The sequence below is a fragment of the Ornithodoros turicata genome, chromosome 3 (assembly GCF_037126465.1).
Source record: "Ornithodoros turicata isolate Travis chromosome 3, ASM3712646v1, whole genome shotgun sequence".
Taxonomy (NCBI): domain Eukaryota; kingdom Metazoa; phylum Arthropoda; class Arachnida; order Ixodida; family Argasidae; genus Ornithodoros; species Ornithodoros turicata.
The window spans coordinates 56,172,610-56,191,959 of record NC_088203.1 but is presented as its reverse complement, the minus strand read 5'-3'; the positions used below and the strand labels follow the sequence as shown (position 1 = coordinate 56,191,959).

The window sequence follows — 19,350 nt, the reverse complement described above, 5'->3', positions numbered from 1 at the left end:
GTGTGTGTAGCCCCTACCCTGGCCGCTCCACTGTGCGGAATACTACCTGCAAATGTTTGAGATCTGTTCTTAGAGTGGCGCTCAAGGCTTGTGCCTTTGGCGGCATTCTCATTTCAAGCTGCACTGTGGATGAAGTGCCAAAAGCAAAGCCTTCAGCTGCATGATTAATGTCTGTCGCGCAAAACTCCTTTGTTGTGTGCTGCTGAACAAAGTCGGCTTTATTTTGTAGGGTGACCCTATTACAATGTTCAAATTTTGTCCAATATGCATCACATGCACTGCCTTGATACCAGCAAGGATTAAAAACATTGTATGGAACCAGGGCCATTGAGAAAGGGGGGGGGGGGGCAGTTGGGGCTCGAGCCCAGGGGCCCACCCGACTAGCACCAGAAGATGCGAGGAGAGGAGCCTGGGCAGAACTCACCCCCGGGGCCCGTAAGTTAGCTCACCAGCACTGCATATAAACCCACTTTTTTTCTGCATATCTCAAAGATTTTGGGTGCATATTTGCGTGCATATTTTGGGAGCTTTTAGTGCATATTTATCGGTACTCTAGTTATGAATATTTCATGTGCCCTCTCTCACTACGGCCTTCTGCACGGGTATCCTATCGTACCTTATAGGGGGCTCAATAATTCGCCCGCGTGTCTTTGGTGACAAGACGCTGCCTCATGCATGCTCCCAAACACCTGAGGTGCTGCATGCTACCCCTTCCCAAGGGTGATGTGGTAGTCCCAGATATCTCAGACGCTAAAGCATATGTACTGCTTGCGACAGGCTTGTCTGAAATCAGCAACCCTTGGCTTATCTCATCTCAAATCTCCAGGTGTTGCAGGAACATTTACTCTGAGTAATAAACACGTGCAGCATATAGCGTTTCTTTAAATGCCATATTGGAACAACATTTCTGAGGGCAACCCAGGAAATATCGGCTGCAGAACTGCTGACAAGCAATTCCAGACAACCGAGTCGCAAGCTGCACAATACAAAGCACATTGCAGCTAGGCAAAATAAAATATTTTCTTGACCTCCGTGTCACGCACATAGAAGTACCTTCAAAGTAACTTGGAAAATGAGCGGAAGTTATTGAAAAAAAGTATTTAAGTGAGATTACTAAATACTTTGAAAGTATTTGCAAGATACTAAGTTGCTCAGAAATGTGCTTAAGATATGTAACTTAAATGTTCTACTCAAGTTGCTGGACAAGTCTGCATTACGGTCACAAGGCTGCTTTTTAGTTGTATGCTTCTGTTTCTCTCCCAGTTCTCCCTTTGTAGCGGACAACATTTCTCAAATGCAATCAGCGGGCTGTAACGTAATGCATCAAAGTGACCTTGGAGGCTTGCTGCAGGCATTGCCATTGTTCACAATGGTCACAATTTTTTTTAAATCGAATTCTGCAATATTTATGTGTAGGGAGTGACTTTTTCGGGTTAAACCCGGTTTCACCTGTTTCCGCCCCCTGAACGGACTTCTCAGCAATTCAGGTTAAACCCGATTTCTCCCCGAATTCCACTCACTATGAAATCCCCACGTGACCTTTCCACTAAAAACCAGAACAAAGGCGGCCACGTGTGACACAATGACTGACGTTCCCAGAAATGCATCCAAGTGTGTCAGTAGCCTGCTGTCCATTCCTTAGGGGATTAGTGTCAGTAGGTTGCCCACAGAAAGACTTGGAAAGAAAACGAGTGAATATGAGATACAAGAGTTCCCCCCTTTTGATGTCAGCAAAGAATTATTTTTCAAAGATATTGGCCAGGTTTCAGTCATTAGTCATCTGTCATTAGTAACGTCTGGACGCATCTACGATGGGACAAAAAAGGAACACCCCAGAGGACTGGTGCAAGGACCATGACGACCTGGAGGTTGCAACTGGGCAAGGCGGCTCAACAAGCGCAGGCCAACATTCACTGGTATGCAAGTATTGCCACGTAGTGTTGCCACATGATCCTGCGAAAGAGCCCTACGACAGGATACGGGAACATTTGGCATCGACCCGACATAAGAAGCTGAAGACCTGCACGCTCGAAGAAAAAGCAAAGAATGAAGGGCAGCCGACGGTGTTTGATATCATGTTCAGACAGCGGCAGGAGGACCAACTTGCAAAGAGCGTAGTGCACGATTTTGTTCGCGCTCTAGCATATGCAGGTGAGCATGGAACACGCCAATGGCACCCTGGGTGACTTTGTGAAGAAATACTGCCCAGCAACCAAGACAATGCCAGCAAGTGACCAGTTCCCGGCGGCTCCATCTACAGGAGGTATTTGAGAAGGACTTTGAAGCTTTGTGCAAAGACATAGGACAATCGAATATAAGTGTAATCGTGGATGAGTCTCCTGACATAACCGGCATTCCAACTGTAAAAGTTTTGTTAATGTACTACAGCAAAGAAAAGAAGGGGAAGCGAACGGCATTAATTGACGTGGAAATGGTGAACGCATGGTACAGCTTTACTATTGGTAATGTTGTCACTAAAGCTTTAAATAGTGCGGCAAAGTCATGGAAGTATAAAATTGTGCTGGCTTCAGATTCAGCAGAGTACATGAGAAAAATGGTGAAGGACATCTGTGAAGCGGAGGCCACAAATGTTTTCCATGTTAAGGACATACCCCACCGTATTCATGTCACTATAGACTGCGCTGTGTCTGGAAGCTGCGTAGCAGACGTTCAATCCGTTGTGATTAAGTTTGGCCCACTCTTGAAGCATGCAAATAAGCTGTTCCATGAGTATCACCAGCTTTGCCGCGCAAATGGAATGGACAGAAGTGACATTCGCAAACCTCCTGCTGTTGTTCCGAACAGATGGTCTACCTTTTACAAGTCACTAGATTGCACTGTACACATGTGGGGTCCTTTGACTGACTTGGTGCAAACCAACGCTAGCAACAGCAAAGCGGCAAAGATAAAGAGCATACTTGCTGGACAAAGCCAGAAAATATTCGCAAAAGCTGTATTGATGCGAGACGCACTTTGACAGTTGATAGATATCCAAACTGAGCTCGAGAGCGGGAAGGTTTTAGTGCCCCACTATGAGCATCTTGTTTGCATAAAGTTACCCCAGGTATTTTACGACCTGCCAAGCGAAAGAAGCAACACGGCAAGTACTGTGTTGGTAATGCTTCCAACAGCAGAAAGAGAAGGCCTGAAAAATAGCCCTAATGAGTTCTGCAATAGCCTGTGCGAAAAGTGGTCGAGTACCATTGGACGAAATGTAACAGCAGGTTCAAGTTCAACCAGATGTGTTTCCTGAAACTAAGCTCTGTCCTAGACCCTTCTACAAAAGCACCACTGCTGCAGCAGGTAGATCACTACAGTGATTTGTTGTGCCTTGTTGTGAACGACCTCTCTCACGTTAAAGTTGAACTAAAGCAGTATTTCATGGAGGATGCACCTCAGAATCCCGATTTGGTGCTGACTACCTACTGGGAAGCAACACTACCCGCACTTGTCACAGGCAGCCCTGGCTATTCTGTGCATACCATATGGGAGCTGCGACACTGAAAGAGCATTCTCAAAGTTGCGATATGTGCACAGTCAAGAGCGCTCCCAAATGTCATCGGAACTCCTTAAGATGCAAATGATGCTATTTTTGAACAAGAATGCCCCATAAACGCATGTGGTCGATGTTGTAAATAGTACTTCAATTTGTAAGCATTGTGATTTCGATAGATGCGAGTGCTGTACATATCATTTACAAGTGATTATTGTAAATATTACTTGCTTGTGCAGCTGTGGGATAATAAATGGTATGGAGCATATCTTTGTGCGTTGTGAAGCAATGTCAGTACAAGACGGAAACAAAACACCTAATAACACCCGAACACTCAACTATTGCCCGATTTCTGCCCAAATTTCAGAATTAAAAATATAACCAGATTTTTCCCCCCTAATCTAGGTGGGGCATTTAATCCGAAAAAGTCACTCCCTATTTATGTGCCTGTCGAATGAATCACTCCACATAGTGCATTTTATAGGCACGTTAATAGCTTTGTTTAAAAAAGGGTTGTGAGTGCAGTGCTTTCTATGCCTCTTTAAAAGACCTTCATGACACGTGAAGTGATGCACCCTGCATGAACAGGTGTTGCATTATGGAGTAAAGGCCACTTAACGCTGGATCCCATAACATGCGACAGACAAAACACCACACCTAATGTCAGCCCATTTGTGAGGCAGCAGCAGGTAGCGGCAAAACTATACGTATTTGCGAAGGAAATGCGTGTACTCCCTAGTTAATTATGTGGCACACCAGTATCAAATATCATAAAATATCGATTTAACCACCCCAGAGAAATAAGCAGCCAGAGAAATTTAGATTACTGTCATTTTGTTACAATGTATGTATGTCTGTTGTGGAGCTGTAGTTCCATCTGTTACCACACAATGTGTGCAAGAGATCTTGATTCCAAGCAATAATGAAAGGTTCCAGCAGATTTTTCCCACCTACAAGCTCCAAATTGTATTTTATTAAAATTGACTTGCCACCCACAGTACGCTATTAATCCCACACCACTATCCCTCATCTTCCGCTCCAGTTCTACACCGCCAAGACAAAAATAAAAGCAAGGATAAGCCGAAGCCAGCATTTGGGTTGGAAGCACTAAACCACTGCAGGGCACGAGATGGTAATGCAATCAAAGTGGAAGTCTGCATAGAAGATGCTGGGTATTGCACTCATGGAAGTGGATACAGGAGCCACAGTTTCAAGTATGCCCATCAGTAGATTCAAGAGAGTCCTGCCCAACATGCCCATACAAGAAACATCAACCATCCTCAAGACATCAACTAAGGAGTTGGTGAAACCTGCTGGTGTAGTCTGGGTCTGGGTGCAGCTAAATGAACAACGAAAACAATTACCACTGCACTTGATGTCTGAGGATGACTTTCCAATGCTTTTGGGCAGAGATTGGATGACAAATATCACATTACCATGGTGCAGAAATTTTCCAATTTGACGCCGTCAACAGCACAAGGAAAATGGACATGCTATTGCAGAAATTTCCTGAGGTCTTCAAAGACGAGATCGGCAAACCAAAAGGCATCCGAGCAAGACTAAAGCTTAAGGAAGGAACGGAGCCTATTTTTTGTAAGGCAAGAAGCATTCCCTATGCCCTGAAATCACGCATTGAAGAGGAGATCGCCAGGCTGGAAAAATTGGGAATACTGAAAAAAGTCGAGCACAGCGACTGGGCACACCATTGGTGCCAGTAGTTAAGCCGAATGGAAAAATAAGATTGTGCGGAGACTTTAAAGTTACTCTTAATCGCTGCCTGGACGTAGATAAGCATCCTCTACCGAAACTGGAAGAGACCTTCAAAACACTCAGTGGAGGCAAGTACTTCTCAAAGATTGACCTGCAACAAGCATACTTGCATGTAGAAGTCGAAGAAGACCAGCAGAACCTCTTGACACTAAACACCCACCAAGGACTGTTCCGCTTTACAAGACTGCCATATGGCATTGCAAGTGCCCCAGCAATCTGGCAGAGAACCATGGAACGGGTGCGGCAGGGAATTTAAGGGGTGTCTGTGTTCCCCGATGATATTTGGGTAACTGCTTCCATTGAAGATCTCCATGCCCAGAGACTGGAACAAGTGCTGCACAGACGACACGAGTATGGACTCCATGTCAACTGACAAGCCTATGCATTTTTTTCAGACCGAAGTGCAGTACTGCGGCTATAAGACAGACTCAGAGGGCGTACGCAAAGCACCAGAAAAAGTGCAAGCTGTTATAGATGCACCTCAACCAAGAAACACAAGCCAAGTGAGTGTAGATGGGTAGAAATCCAGCGAACCGGTAAAGATGTAGGAAGGGAGTTGCCTCAGGACAGAAGACGCCGATATTTCGAACAGAGACTGTTCTTCTTCTGGGCACCGTCCTCATCATTGGCATGGTATTTAAAGGGTTAGGTGTGACGTGTTTAAAGGTTCATGCGAATTGTGGGTCAACAGCCCGGAGGGAAGAAAGGGTCCGTACGGGCTTCTACGGCCGGAGTGAATGGCTGCTTTGTTAGAGTGTGGAGGGGATTATGTGAACGTAGTGATCTAGGCTACAGGAAGGTTCACGAACACGTGGACGAAACGGGACAACAGGCAAGAATTGGCAAGCATAGCGAAAGATAAGGAAGCAGGTTAGTGGTTACATGGGGAATTCCAGAACGAGCAAAGGGTTTTTTTTTTTTTTTTTTAAATATATATTTGTAATACAAAGTTGTGGCATGCAATAAAGAGAGCAGAAAGCAATGGCCATGCAGAATATAACAGATGATAATGGAGGTAGAAGGGAAAAGCATATTTTATTTGTGAAGTGTTTCTAGGGTGCCTTGTGATTTGTTGATACCGGACGGGTGAAGAGTGTTGAACTTGTATATGAGATAAGACTCCCTATCACGTCTGTCACGTGTGGATCTAAACCCGGTTTCTAGAATATATAGTTTAATGTTGTCAAAATTGTGACCAGGAATGTTAAAGTGTTCGGCAACTGCTTTGGGGAGTTTGTTGGACGTGTCGGTTCTGTGTTCGGTAAGGCGGTTGTTCATTTGTTGGCCGGTTTCACCAATGTATTGCATAGAGCAGTCGCCGCATTCAATGCAGTATATGACATTGGAGCTTGTGCATGTGAATGCGTGGTTAACGGGGTGGGTGTAATTGCTGGCAGTGCTTTTGATGGAGTTAGCGTGTTGAACGTGTTCGCATGTTTTGCAGCGCGGGAGGTTGCAGGGTCGTGTTCCCGTGTACGGGGTGCTCGTTTTGCTGATTTTGGCATTGACCAAGGAGTCTGCCAGGTTTCTTGCGCGTCGGTATGTCACCTGTATGGGATTTGTGAATATGTTGCTAAGTCGGTCACTGCTTTGGAGGAGGGGCTCGTGCTTCTGTAGAATGGCTTTGATGTTTGGAAGTGCGTTGGAATATCTTGTGATGAAGCTTATTGGGCACGCGTCAGGATTTTTTCGGTTTTCCAGAACCTAGTTTCGATCGAGTGTGAGTGCCTTGCGACGGAATTCGGTTAGTAGGGATGTCTGGATAGTCCCTTTGGGCAAGTGTACTGCAGAGGGCATTCATGGGCCTGGATATCTATTACGGACGCTTTGTACCGAACCTAGCAACGATCGCGTACCCTTTAACGAAGCTCTTGAAGAAGCAACAGAAGTTTCACTGGGACAAAAACTGCGAAGTATTTCAAACTATCAAGGATGTCATAGCATCGGAAAAGTATTGGTGCCTTACTGTGACACCTTACCAGTACTTCTAGCAACGGACGCTTCACCATATGGTGTGTCAGCAGTGCTCTCACACCTATTTCCAAACAGAGAAGAGAGACCCATCGCCTTCGCATCTCAAACATTGTCCAGCACCAAACAGAGGTATTCTCAGATAGATAAAGAGGCCTTAAGCATAATGTTTGGAGTAAAAAAGTTCTTCGAGTTCTTGTACGGAAGACGTTTCACACTGGTCACAGACCACAAGCCGTTGGTATCAATATTTGCTCCAGACAAGAGCATGCCTGTACTCGCTGCAGCACGAATGCAACATCATGCTTTGTATTTGCAAGGGTTCCCATATGACATAAAGTACAGGAACACCAAGCTGCATGGGAATGCTGATGCGTTCCCTAGACTACCTTGCACCAGTGAAGAGTGTGCCCAACTCGACGAGGCTGAGCTGTTCCAGTTGGAACAAGTTCAAAAGCTACCCGTGACCTACAAAGAAATCTCAGTAGCAACAAAGCAGGACCCTGAACTACAGGAACTGAGCCAGCAGCTACAAACAGAAACCTCCCAGAACAGGAAATGGGGTGGAAGCCCTGGGGAATTCACACTACAAGGGGACTGTATACTTTGGGGACATCGCATAGTCATTCCAAAGGCCTGTCGCCAAAGGGTTCTGCAAGAATTACACCAGGGACACTTTGTAATTTCTCGGATGAAGGCACTGAGTAGGGGCCTGGAGTAGATGCAGATATAGAAGCCATGGTAAAGAACTGCACAGAGTGCCTCCTGCACAAGAACAAGCCAGTCGCATGCACTGTGCTTCAGTGTGAACAAGCTAAAAGGCCCTGGCAAAGAGTTCAATTAGATTATGCTGGACCCATAGATGGCGAGTATATACTCCTCTGTATTGACGCATTTTCCAAATTGCCCGAGGCGTTCTGCACTTGTTCTACGAGCACAAGCAAGACCATCGCATTGCTTTCAGTCGATTTCGTTTTCCCGAAGCCCTGGTGAGCGATAACGAGCCACAGTTCAAATCAAAAGAATTTGAAGACTTCCTCGAAAGGAATGGTGTCAAGCACAAGGTCACGGCCCCATTTCACCCAGCTACAAATAGACAGGAAGAACGATACGTGCGAACGATCAAAAAAGGTCTCCAAAAGATGGAGGGAACAGCAGGAAGCCTAAAGAGCAAGCTGCAAGAACTCCTTATGCACTACCGCAGGGCCCCAACAGCTACAACAGGGAAACCTCCGGCAGCATTGTTTCTCGGTAGAGATATCCGAACTAGAGTGGACCTATTCAAGCCCACAACGGAAACACTGCAAGGGAGCTTTGCACAGCATAAGTATAAGAAGGGCCAAAGGGTGCTCGTGCGTAACTATGGAAAGGGGAAGAAATGGAGAGCTGGTGAGATTGTGAAGTGCTTGGGACCTCGACACCACGTAATAAGGGTGAAAGGTGCACTCCGGAAACGTCACATTAATCAGATGCACCCACTAAGTGGCCAGGCTAAACTAGACGATGAGGTAACTGACACAGCAACGTCAACTCTCCCGTGGTTTGACTGGAACGTAGGGACTGGTAACCTGACAACAACCTCCAGTGACCTGGAGACAGGAACGACCGCTAGCCCCATCCAGAGCAGCTCACCATCAGAAGAATCCGCTCCTTGTAACACGGCTGCACAAGAACAAGGAACTGTAACCCATAGTGGGAGGTCTGTGAGGCCACCTAACAAACTTACATATTAGAAAGGGAGGAAGTGTTATGTGTGGAAGTCACTAGCACCCCCCCTACATCGATCACTCTCTTGGACTGTGGCACTTAAGGCAACGCCTCGGGTGGTGGATGCGCCCAACCCGCCAAAAAACATATACCCTATCTCTGTAACCGAGAACGTTATTAAAAATGCGATACAAACAATCGCAACAAAATCTACCAGATTTTGGCAAGCCAATGGAATTTGGCGAGAAGCCAAATCTCTACAACAAAAAGATTTTTCATCCGCAACAGAGCTTCCTTGTCGCTGAACAGGGGGTGCCGCCATCAAAATTCTCGCTTGTCGCTGTCTCTTGTAACGTGGAGCCCAGAACTGGATATCCAGAAGATGTGGGTTTGAGTCCCACAGCTGGCTAACCTTTAAGTGACTTCATTCTTTCATTATTCTTAGGCACTTGACGCTTGTATGTTGTGAATGAACATAGGAGGAGGAGGCAAGCTAGCTGGTGTTGACTTGATGTTAACATTGCCTTGAGTTTGAGGGAAAACGCAGGACGGACACAGGACGAGAGCTGAGTCTATGTGTTCATCTCGTCCTGTGTTTTCCCTCAAAATCAAGGCAATGTTAACATCATTGTGTGTTGTGTTGTCCTTTCTCCTGTGTTCCAGCCTCAGAACATCAATTTCCATCGCATTTAACGTGTTATGAAGTCCTGGCTTTATAGTCATCCTCTATTGAGGACAGCCCTAGATGCCGACACCATTACTGTGAGGAGGAAGGATATGTAAAGGCTAATGCGTAGATAGTGCGAATGGCTATAACTGAATATTTCTGTTCCATGTACAGCACCTTGAATGGTTTTATGTAAATATTTTATGAATTGCCTTAATAAATTTGACCACAGCACAATCTGCCTGCCACATAGCAGCAAGCTGTTCTGAGAGGGCTGTAGATCCTGGGCAGACTTCACAGGAAACCTATGCCAACGTTTATACAAACTGAGTAAAATCCGCAGAGTTTACCCAAGGATTCATGCTGGGATTTAAATCTGACTCCCACATCAGCTATGGCATAGAAAACTGTTACCTTGTTCAGTGATGCACAGGAACCGTTATCCTTCCTGAAGCCCCTTAAAGAGGACTTTGCAACGATTTAAGAAAAAGTATGTGAACGCCATACTGGACATAAACGTTCTTCTTGATATCGGATTTAGCCCTCGTGTTCATTTTGCACGAGTTCATTACATTGTATCTGATGACAATAGCAAACAGAAATTGAAAGAGAAGAAACTTGAACTCCCCACTGCAGTAGTCCATCTGGAGGAGGAGGATACTGTGACACACCCCATCACTTCATGACTGCGGCCGCATCTGCTTGCAGTCCTGCATTATTCTGTGTGTTTTGAACAAAACAGAGGGATGCTCCAGGTAGTCGCTGCTACCGTGATGATGCAAGATCTGTTGTCGGAACCACTTGAGAAATGTTGCCGAGTCAATTACATGCGTAGGGTCCTTCAATTTCGGGTTAAACACGATTTTTCATGATTGTTCACCCCTAACAAGCTTTCAAGAATTCGGGTAAAACCCGATATCTACCGGATATTCCTCGCAGCCCTTCAACTTGTTGTTCTCTGCAAACCGTCGGAAAAGTGAATCATAATATTAGCAAAGAGAGCTATTTGGGAGAACCTATTTGTCCTCCTTTTATGATGCCCTCCTGCAGGAGTCGAAGACGAGGTTTTGTGGAGCTTGTGCAAGTGTTTTAATACCGCGGTCATTCACTGCCCCAGTTCCGAGCGGAAATATAAAGATTCTTGTTTCTCGTCCCAGTGTCACAGCAGTGGCTTGTTTCATATGCCTTTTGTTTCACCCGAAAATGCCCTGGTGACATATCAAACAAAGATCACAGCACCCGATTTCTTCCCTAATTCTCGCGCGTGAATAGCACCCGACTGTATCCTCCCGAATTTGAAAAATCATAAAACCCGAAAACGAAGAACCCTATACATCCGTTACAACAGTTTCTATTACAACTGTTACGGAGTCAGTTACACCGAGATAAAAACGAATATGCTATAGAAAAAACTATTTTCTTCCAAAAGACGAGCAGCATAAAAGAAGCAGTGCGGGGAATGGGGGCCCGGTGATGTGAGCTCAGTGCTACCTTGAGAAACCTATCACTCCAGAGAGGCTGCCCGTCCACTTAGTAATAGTAAAATAATTTTAACAAAACCTGCATAGTTATAAAGGGATATATTTTGCACACATGTTCCTCACGGCCGAAAGGTTACATACATACTACAACCTTTGCAGTGATTTTGTGGCTGAGTCCCCCTTTGAGTAGTGCCTGTGCACATACCCACATTGATGATATTGTTATGCTACATTCAACCTCTGTGTACCGCCCTACTCGGTTCCCAGGGCAGTTGTCCCTTCCCTCTTCACAATAGAAAGTGAAGCCCGACTATGTCGGACACCCGCGGTTCAGCCAAAAAAAGGTTATGTTAGGTTACAAGTTATGTTAGGACCTGAACTGTTAGGCAGCTATTCAGCAAACACCGGAACCAAATGCAGCATTTCAGTGCGCTTGAATACAGATTTCACCCTCAAACTTGATGTTGTTGCGAAACAGAAACACTTCAGACAGCAATCTGAGCACTAGAACCCTTCTTTTCACAACCTGTTCGCCATTCCATATAAGTAACCTTGCGTACAGCTTAATTTGACATGTGCGCGAGATTACAAGGTTCCCTTCACCATCTCAAAGTCAGACAGTGCACTGTCACTCACTTCTTCAAGTTTGGCTTGCCGCAGTCGTTTCCATTAGGAATGCTGGCAAAAAGTACCAACTGTCTCCCGTTTCACCAAAGCACAAGAAAGTTTGGAGGTGAATCTGGCTTACCGACGACAACACGGAGCACACGCAATGTAGAAGGGCTGTAACAACTTGACATGTACCGAAATTGCATTATACTAAACTAGGAAGTGTCACTCACGGCTCATCACATTTCTGCAACACAGGTATGAGATTCGTCATCTGTTACACGGCACTTCGGAGACCTCGGCACACAAAACTTCGCGCACATGGAGTGAGACGACAGACGCCACGGGAGGCGCTAGATCCTGAGGGGTATCATTCGTTGTGTTCGTACGCCTCGGCGGCGGTGGCTATGAATGTAGCCTGGTCAGCGCATGAAGACAGTCCTCCTCAGGTAACCGAGGATGCAGCTGTAGAGTATGTACCACTGCGCCAATCTACAACGTTGCAAGCTCATTGGCCCAGACTGTGTGCGCGCTCCGATTGGTCGACAATGTTTTGAAATCGCATTTTGTACGCGCGCATGTGTGTGCAGCGTCCCGGCGGCCGTTTCAGCATAGTTTCGAAATAGCTCGCATCGGTCGGCACGGCGTCCGTCCAGGCGCCCACAGCTCCCCATAGAGCCCATAGTTTGAGATAATTCAGGCAACACTGGACATACGACCAATGAAAATGCGTCGTGATGCCTAGCAGCCAACCAATCAGCAACCTCTCAGTTTGGCTCGGCTTTCGGCCGGCCCTGGCTGCCATTGACTTCTACTGGTTTTCATACATGGCGCCCGTTATTCCAAAATAACTAAGACATTTTTGATAGGCGAAATACATATTTATTGATGCAACATACAAACTCAAATGCTTGACTCATATATTCACCGTGCGTACAGGACGTTTCGTTCCTTGAATAGACAGCAACCAAACAAAGTTCGAACTTGCAAAGCACACATACAGTCTACTTCTGGAGGCGAGCGAAGTCCACGAGTGCGTGTGTTTCACAGATGAGCATCTTCTTCTCATTCTGGCGATGCACCGTAGGTCACACAGTCACGGGAAATACTTTTGTCGTTACGAACACTCTCTTCTTAGTCACTGAATTTGAAAATGCGACGGCGCTCGAAAGTGTTCCTCAGCAGGCGTCAGCTCACCAAGCATTCCAGTTCCGACCCGGCAAGAATGTCCGTAGGTTGACACTTTATCGGAGATCAGTACATGGCCAGAGTCACTATAGCTCACGAACAAACCCGCGCGTACACTTCCTCTTCGGTCGTTGTGGTCAACCGACATCGGCGAGCCGCGGAGACGCAGCGACCTTGCTTGGAGCTGCCCGCCTGGCCGACTGCCCGCGAAAAGTGAGCTGTCAGATATTTCGAAACTTTATCAACCAATCCCGGAGCGCGCATCCTCCTTTGGCCAATGGGCATCCGTCATGATGCCTGACGATGTAATACCACGTGACTGTGACGTGATTTTATTTTTCTACTGCCGCAAATGCGGGGAGCTGTGGAGGCCTGGTCCGTCCTCTTGTGTTCTGTGTTTCGGTGATGTCAATCGGCAGAACAGTTTGTGATTCTACGCGTGTTGTGCTGTTCCTGGAAACGACTATTATGCCACGTACAGTCTATCAACTACGGAACTGGAATGCTTCGTGGGCTGGTGCGGTTGGAGCGTGAAGAACGCGTTCGGGCGCCGTCGGATTTTGAGGCCTGACAACAAAGACAGGGTTACGATTACGTGCCACACAAGCGTCTTTTCCGCTCCGCAAACAACGAAGGAATATGCTCATCATAACATGGGCCGGCAAGGCGTCCCGTTGTGTTCCGTGTTTCGGTGATGTCAATCGGCAGAACAGTTTGTAGAAGTGTTCGCTTGTTTATTCATGCGTCGATGTGATTCAACGTGTGTTGTGCTGTTCTTGAACATGACTATTATCCCACGAACAGTCTATCAACTCCAGAACTGGAATGCTCCGTGAGTTGGAGCGGTTGGAGAGTGAAGAACATGCGCGGGCCCCGTCGGATTTCGAGAGCTGTGTTCGTTTTGCTTCAAGTTCGAACTTAGTTACAGTGCGTCAGCAACGCAGTGGACTTTGTATTCACAGTGCACCCATGTATCAGATCTTTGAATCAGTGCTTTGTGTCAAATAAATATTTCTTTTAGCCAAAAGAAGCTTCAGTTATTTTGAATATCGGGTAACGGCGGTAGGCGTGAAATCCGGTAGAAGTCGATGGTAGCCAGAACCGGTCGAAAGGTCAGCCAAAGTTAAGGCTCCTGATTGGCCGACTGGCATTGCATAATTTCTACAACGTTGCACTCTCATTGGTCGTGTGCCCAGTGTTGTGTGAATTATCTCAAACTATGGGCTCTATGGGGAGCTGTTGGAGCCTGATGAAGACATCAATTGTTCTCAGTCGTCGGTTTCGCGCTGTCGTAGGTGGACGTGTGTGTGTTGTGCTTCTTGTTTCATGCTAATTACCACATGGAGGTAAGTAATTTTAGTTCCTTGATGTTTGTACTCCCGAATTTTTAGTGAAACATTCGCGCCCTGTTTCAACTGTGGTGAAATCCGTTAAATAAGTTCAATTTCGGAAGATTTACAGGCAACAGTGCCGAATGATACTCCGATCAAATTTGGACAATCAAAAAACGTATATCTGTTCTCATATAGTCTTCGATAGCTTATAAATAGCCTCAGTGAGTGATTTAACGTGTGATACAGTTAGAATTTAGCGCTCAAAACCCTGCAGTCAAGCAGCAGTCACGAATGATACCCCTCAGGTTCTAAGCTCCGATCAAGTTGCAACAACCGAACGACGTTTTCCAGTTCTCGTGCAGCTTTCTATAGCTTATACAAGCCTCAGTGAGTGATTTAACGTGTGATACAGTTAGAATTTAGCGCTCAAAACCCTGCAGTCAAGCAGTAGTTACGAATGATACCCCTCAGGTTCTAAGCTCCGATCAAGTTGCAACAACCGAACGACGTTTTCCAGTTCTCGTGCAGCTTTCTATAGCTTATACAAGCCTCAGTGAGTGATTTAACGTGTGATACAGTTAGAATTTAGCGCTCAAAACCCTGCAGTCAAGCAGTAGTTACGAATGATACCCCTCAGGTTCTAAGCTCCGATCAAGTTGCAACAACCGAACGACGTTTTCCAGTTCTCGTGCAGCTTTCTATAGCTTATACAAGCCTCAGTGAGTGATTTAACGTGTGATACAGTTAGAATTTAGCGCTCAAAACCCTGCAGTCAAGCAGTAGTTACGAATGATACCCCTCAGGTTCTAAGCTCCGATCAAGTTGCAACAACCGAACGACGTTTTCCAGTTCTCGTGCAGCTTTCTATAGCTTATACAAGCCTCAGTGAGTGATTTAACGTGTGATACAGTTAGAATTTAGCGCTCAAAACCCTGCAGTCAAGCAGTAGTTACGAATGATACCCCTCAGGTTCTAAGCTCCGATCAAGTTGCAACAACCGAACGACGTTTTCCAGTTCTCGTGCAGCTTTCTATAGCTTATACAAGCCTCAGTGAGTGATTTAACGTGTGATACAGTTAGAATTTAGCGCTCAAAACCCTGCAGTCAAGCAGTAGTTACGAATGATACCCCTCAGGTTCTAAGCTCCGATCAAGTTGCAACAACCGAACGACGTTTTCCAGTTCTCGTGCAGCTTTCTATAGCTTATACAAGCCTCAGTGAGTGATTTAACGTGTGATACAGTTAGAATTTAGCGCTCAAAACCCTGCAGTCAAGCAGTAGTTACGAATGATACCCCTCAGGTTCTAAGCTCCGATCAAGTTGCAACAACCGAACGACGTTTTCCAGTTCTCGTGCAGCTTTCTATAGCTTATACAAGCCTCAGTGAGTGATTTAACGTGTGATACAGTTAGAATTTAGCGCTCAAAACCCTGCAGTCAAGCAGTAGTTACGAATGATACCCCTCAGGTTCTAAGCTCCGATCAAGTTGCAACAACCGAACGACGTTTTCCAGTTCTCGTGCAGCTTTCTATAGCTTATACAAGCCTCAGTGAGTGATTTAACGTGTGATACAGTTAGAATTTAGCGCTCAAAACCCTGCAGTCAAGCAGTAGTTACGAATGATACCCCTCAGGTTCTAAGCTCCGATCAAGTTGCAACAACCGAACGACGTTTTCCAGTTCTCGTGCAGCTTTCTATAGCTTATACAAGCCTCAGTGAGTGATTTAACGTGTGATACAGTTAGAATTTAGCGCTCAAAACCCTGCAGTCAAGCAGTAGTTACGAATGATACCCCTCAGGTTCTAAGCTCCGATCAAGTTGCAACAACCGAACGACGTTTTCCAGTTCTCGTGCAGCTTTCTATAGCTTATACAAGCCTCAGTGAGTGATTTAACGTGTGATACAGTTAGAATTTAGCGCTCAAAACCCTGCAGTCAAGCAGTAGTTACGAATGATACCCCTCAGGTTCTAAGCTCCGATCAAGTTGCAACAACCGAACGACGTTTTCCAGTTCTCGTGCAGCTTTCTATAGCTTATACAAGCCTCAGTGAGTGATTTAACGTGTGATACAGTTAGAATTTAGCGCTCAAAACCCTGCAGTCAAGCAGTAGTTACGAATGATACCCCTCAGGTTCTAAGCTCCGATCAAGTTGCAACAACCGAACGACGTTTTCCAGTTCTCGTGCAGCTTTCTATAGCTTATACAAGCCTCAGTGAGTGATGTAACATGTGATACAGTCAGAATTTAAGGCTGAGAAATCCGCAATCAAGCAGCGGTGTCGAGTGATACCACTCAGGTTTTAAGCTGCGACCTGATTTGAACAACCAAACAACGTTTTCCTGTCCTCATATGGCCTTTGATAGCTTAGAAATGCCACAGTGAGTGATCCGATGGTTTTCTTTTCAAAAATTGTAGAGGATTTTATAAATGACACTGCCAAAATTTAAGGCTTGCAAATGATGATTACGGAGAGTGAAATGCTATCCAGCATGTTAAAAGCTGCAAACTTGAAGCTTTTTGTTGCCTAAATGCATTTCACCCTGTTGTTTCCAGGTGGAACCCCTGTAGCTGACCAGAAAGACCAGGACTGTCAGATGCCATGCATGAATTGGGTATGGGATAGAGAGAGAAGTATTGGGATTCTATTGGAGAATTTGCATACCCCTACTTATGCTAGTCCTCACTAGGCCAACCAAAGCAGGTACACAATTGTTCTCGTGCTGAGCTGACAGATTTGTAACTGACACTGTTTACTTATAATTCTCAGTAATTTCACACTACTCACAATTATGTTTTACTTTCAGTTCAAGTTCTTCAAACAGAGCTGACCCAGCAGAAGGCCTCTGGCCACTCCCACGGAATTATTGGATTGGCCTTTTGCATTCATGCCTGAATGCTGTCCAGGGCATCCCACAGGCACCAGCTGCGTGACGATGCCCCACCCCACGGATTGTCTTATGCCAACATCGTGCTCCCGTAGGGAACTATGGACACTAGAAGATGGACTGTGGACATGCTAAGGAATTCTTCAGTAGCTTCATGGTGCACTGGAGAAGAAACAGCAGACCTGGACGAAGTAAACAAACGGCCCTTATCAGGGCCACCATATGTCTGCCACAATGGCTAGCGTTCTGCTGATAGAACAAACCCTGATGATGATAGAAGATCACTGAACTAACCATAACTCAAGCACGATGGCTACAACAGTGCTGACAGAAAGCAATCATTGCAGTTGCAAATTCTATACATTTCGTTAAGCACTATATTTTTTATGCCAGTAATATTTAGAGCTGAAGGAGTCATGTTCTGCCACTTTTTGTATGGTCAAAGTATGCATCACAGAACATATTGCTAAGGTGAACAGTATGTGGAACAGAGGAGAGAACTATAACTCCTGTTATTCATTTGCACAGAAAATATGAAGCAGAAAATGTCGAGGTTGTTGCGAGAGACCTGTACTATGTCTGTTCCATGTCTTTTGCAAAAGCTATCACAGTTTCTCGACAAAAGTGACATGGAGAATGTACTGGATGCCTCCATTTTTCCCCTTTCTCTCCGTACTATAAAGGTAGTTGTTTTTGTGTAGTCCAATAATACGAGAATTTGAAAAAAAGGTCTTTGGGTGTACTTGACATAATTGTGTGCCAGTCTATATCATTAAACCCCCGTGGCACTGAGGACAAAACTTTACGAGACAGTATATTTGTGTCCGAAGAACGCCATTGGAACCACAGGGCACATTGACTTTAGACCACATCATGGAGGGCCACAAGGAAAAGAAACGACTGTAGTTACCATAAAACTTTGGTATATCGTACATAACATTGTACACAAAAACAGGACCCACATAGTTATTGTGGAGCCAGATTGTGGATAACACAAAAAATTAACAGGCTTACTAGGCTAACTCCAATAAATGGGCGGCCTTTCAAATAGAGTGCTGAAAGTATGAAAAACTATTCGACCTTCACAAAGGTTTAGGAGAATGTTCAGGAGCACTTCAAATTATCCATTTACTTAATGTATTGCTGCCTTAGCTCACAGTTGGAAAAATAAGTATGGAAATTCAAAGAGAAAGAGCTAGCTGGCATATTCACAGTGGGTTATGGCTTTGGGTTTGCTATGTTGTGTTCAATGAGAAGTGCAGAAATTTGGGCCAGTTGGTACATAACTGCAAAAGGGAATAAGAGCATACAGACGGGACAATGGAGAGACAGAGCTGCTTACAACTAAACTATAATGACCCGACGCAGTCATGTGCGCAGGTGCATTGGTATCCCACCATGTAAAAACAACGAATACAGTGCTAGACAAATGTTAGAGAACATGCTCCGGCACATTCCTTCCTTAGAGTGACAGTGAATGGGACCATACAGACTTAGCCATGTGCGTATAGGTAGCCCAGTCACCTGTATGCAAGTCCGTACAATACCATTCACTGCCAGCTTGTCACTCGGAGGGAGGAGTGCGCCAGAGTATGTTCCATAAACTTTTGTCCAGCACTTTACAAGTATAAAACTGATTAACAATGTAGAATGGGCTAGTTGGTGTGACATCTTAGACTACGGAGCTACGGCAGACAAGGACAACACACCGCTCCACTATCAACTGGTTTATTTCTGGAAAAAAAGAAAAGGGAGGTTGAACGTTGGGATTGGGGTTTTGAGAAGACCTGATTAAAAAGGAACTTTACACCTAGTGGTGATCTTTTCCTGTTGTCAAAACCACGGAAGTTATAAAGGATGACACAAGTGGAAAAAATTCTTATGCTTTGAATAAAAATTCAAGTTCCTTATCCATCAGAGAAATAGAAGCTTCAGTAATACAACTTCTTCTTCTCCCCAGGAAGATGGTCGCGATCCGCAAGGGAGATTGGCCAGGGCTAATTCTTATTTCACTTCTTTTTTCAGCCACTTCGACTACCTCTCTTTCGAACTGACAGTTTGCTTTTCTTTTAGGCTGAGTTCTTTCAAAAGCCAGGTTTCAATGTCACTATTTGATTTAGTGTAAGAATTAGGATGAACAGAAGATCGACTCAATCCTTGCATTAGCTACGGTGTGCTAGTGTACCATACCGCACGCGAATGCCAGGTTGCCGTGTCCGTAATTTGGGAGGTTCAGGAGCCACG

At 45.3% G+C, this 19,350-nt stretch overlaps 2 long non-coding RNA genes across 5 annotated transcripts in view; one reads left to right on the top strand and one right to left on the bottom strand.

Annotated features, from left to right (window-relative positions):
- Window positions 1–12,132, bottom strand: part of LOC135387117 (uncharacterized) — a 142,663-nt gene extending 130,531 nt beyond the window's left edge. For all 4 annotated transcript variants that reach the window (XR_010420867.1, XR_010420868.1, XR_010420866.1 and 1 more), the window contains exon 1: window positions 11,726–12,132. This is a non-coding gene — a long non-coding RNA (uncharacterized LOC135387117). The remainder of the gene's footprint in view (window positions 1–11,725) is intronic.
- A 2,009-nt stretch (window positions 12,133–14,141) lies between these two features.
- Window positions 14,142–17,436, top strand: LOC135387116 (uncharacterized). The gene is made up of 3 exons (XR_010420865.1): window positions 14,142–14,232; window positions 16,775–16,922; window positions 17,026–17,436. It is a non-coding gene; the product is annotated as an uncharacterized LOC135387116 (long non-coding RNA).
- The last annotated feature ends 1,914 nt before the right edge of the window (window positions 17,437–19,350 follow it).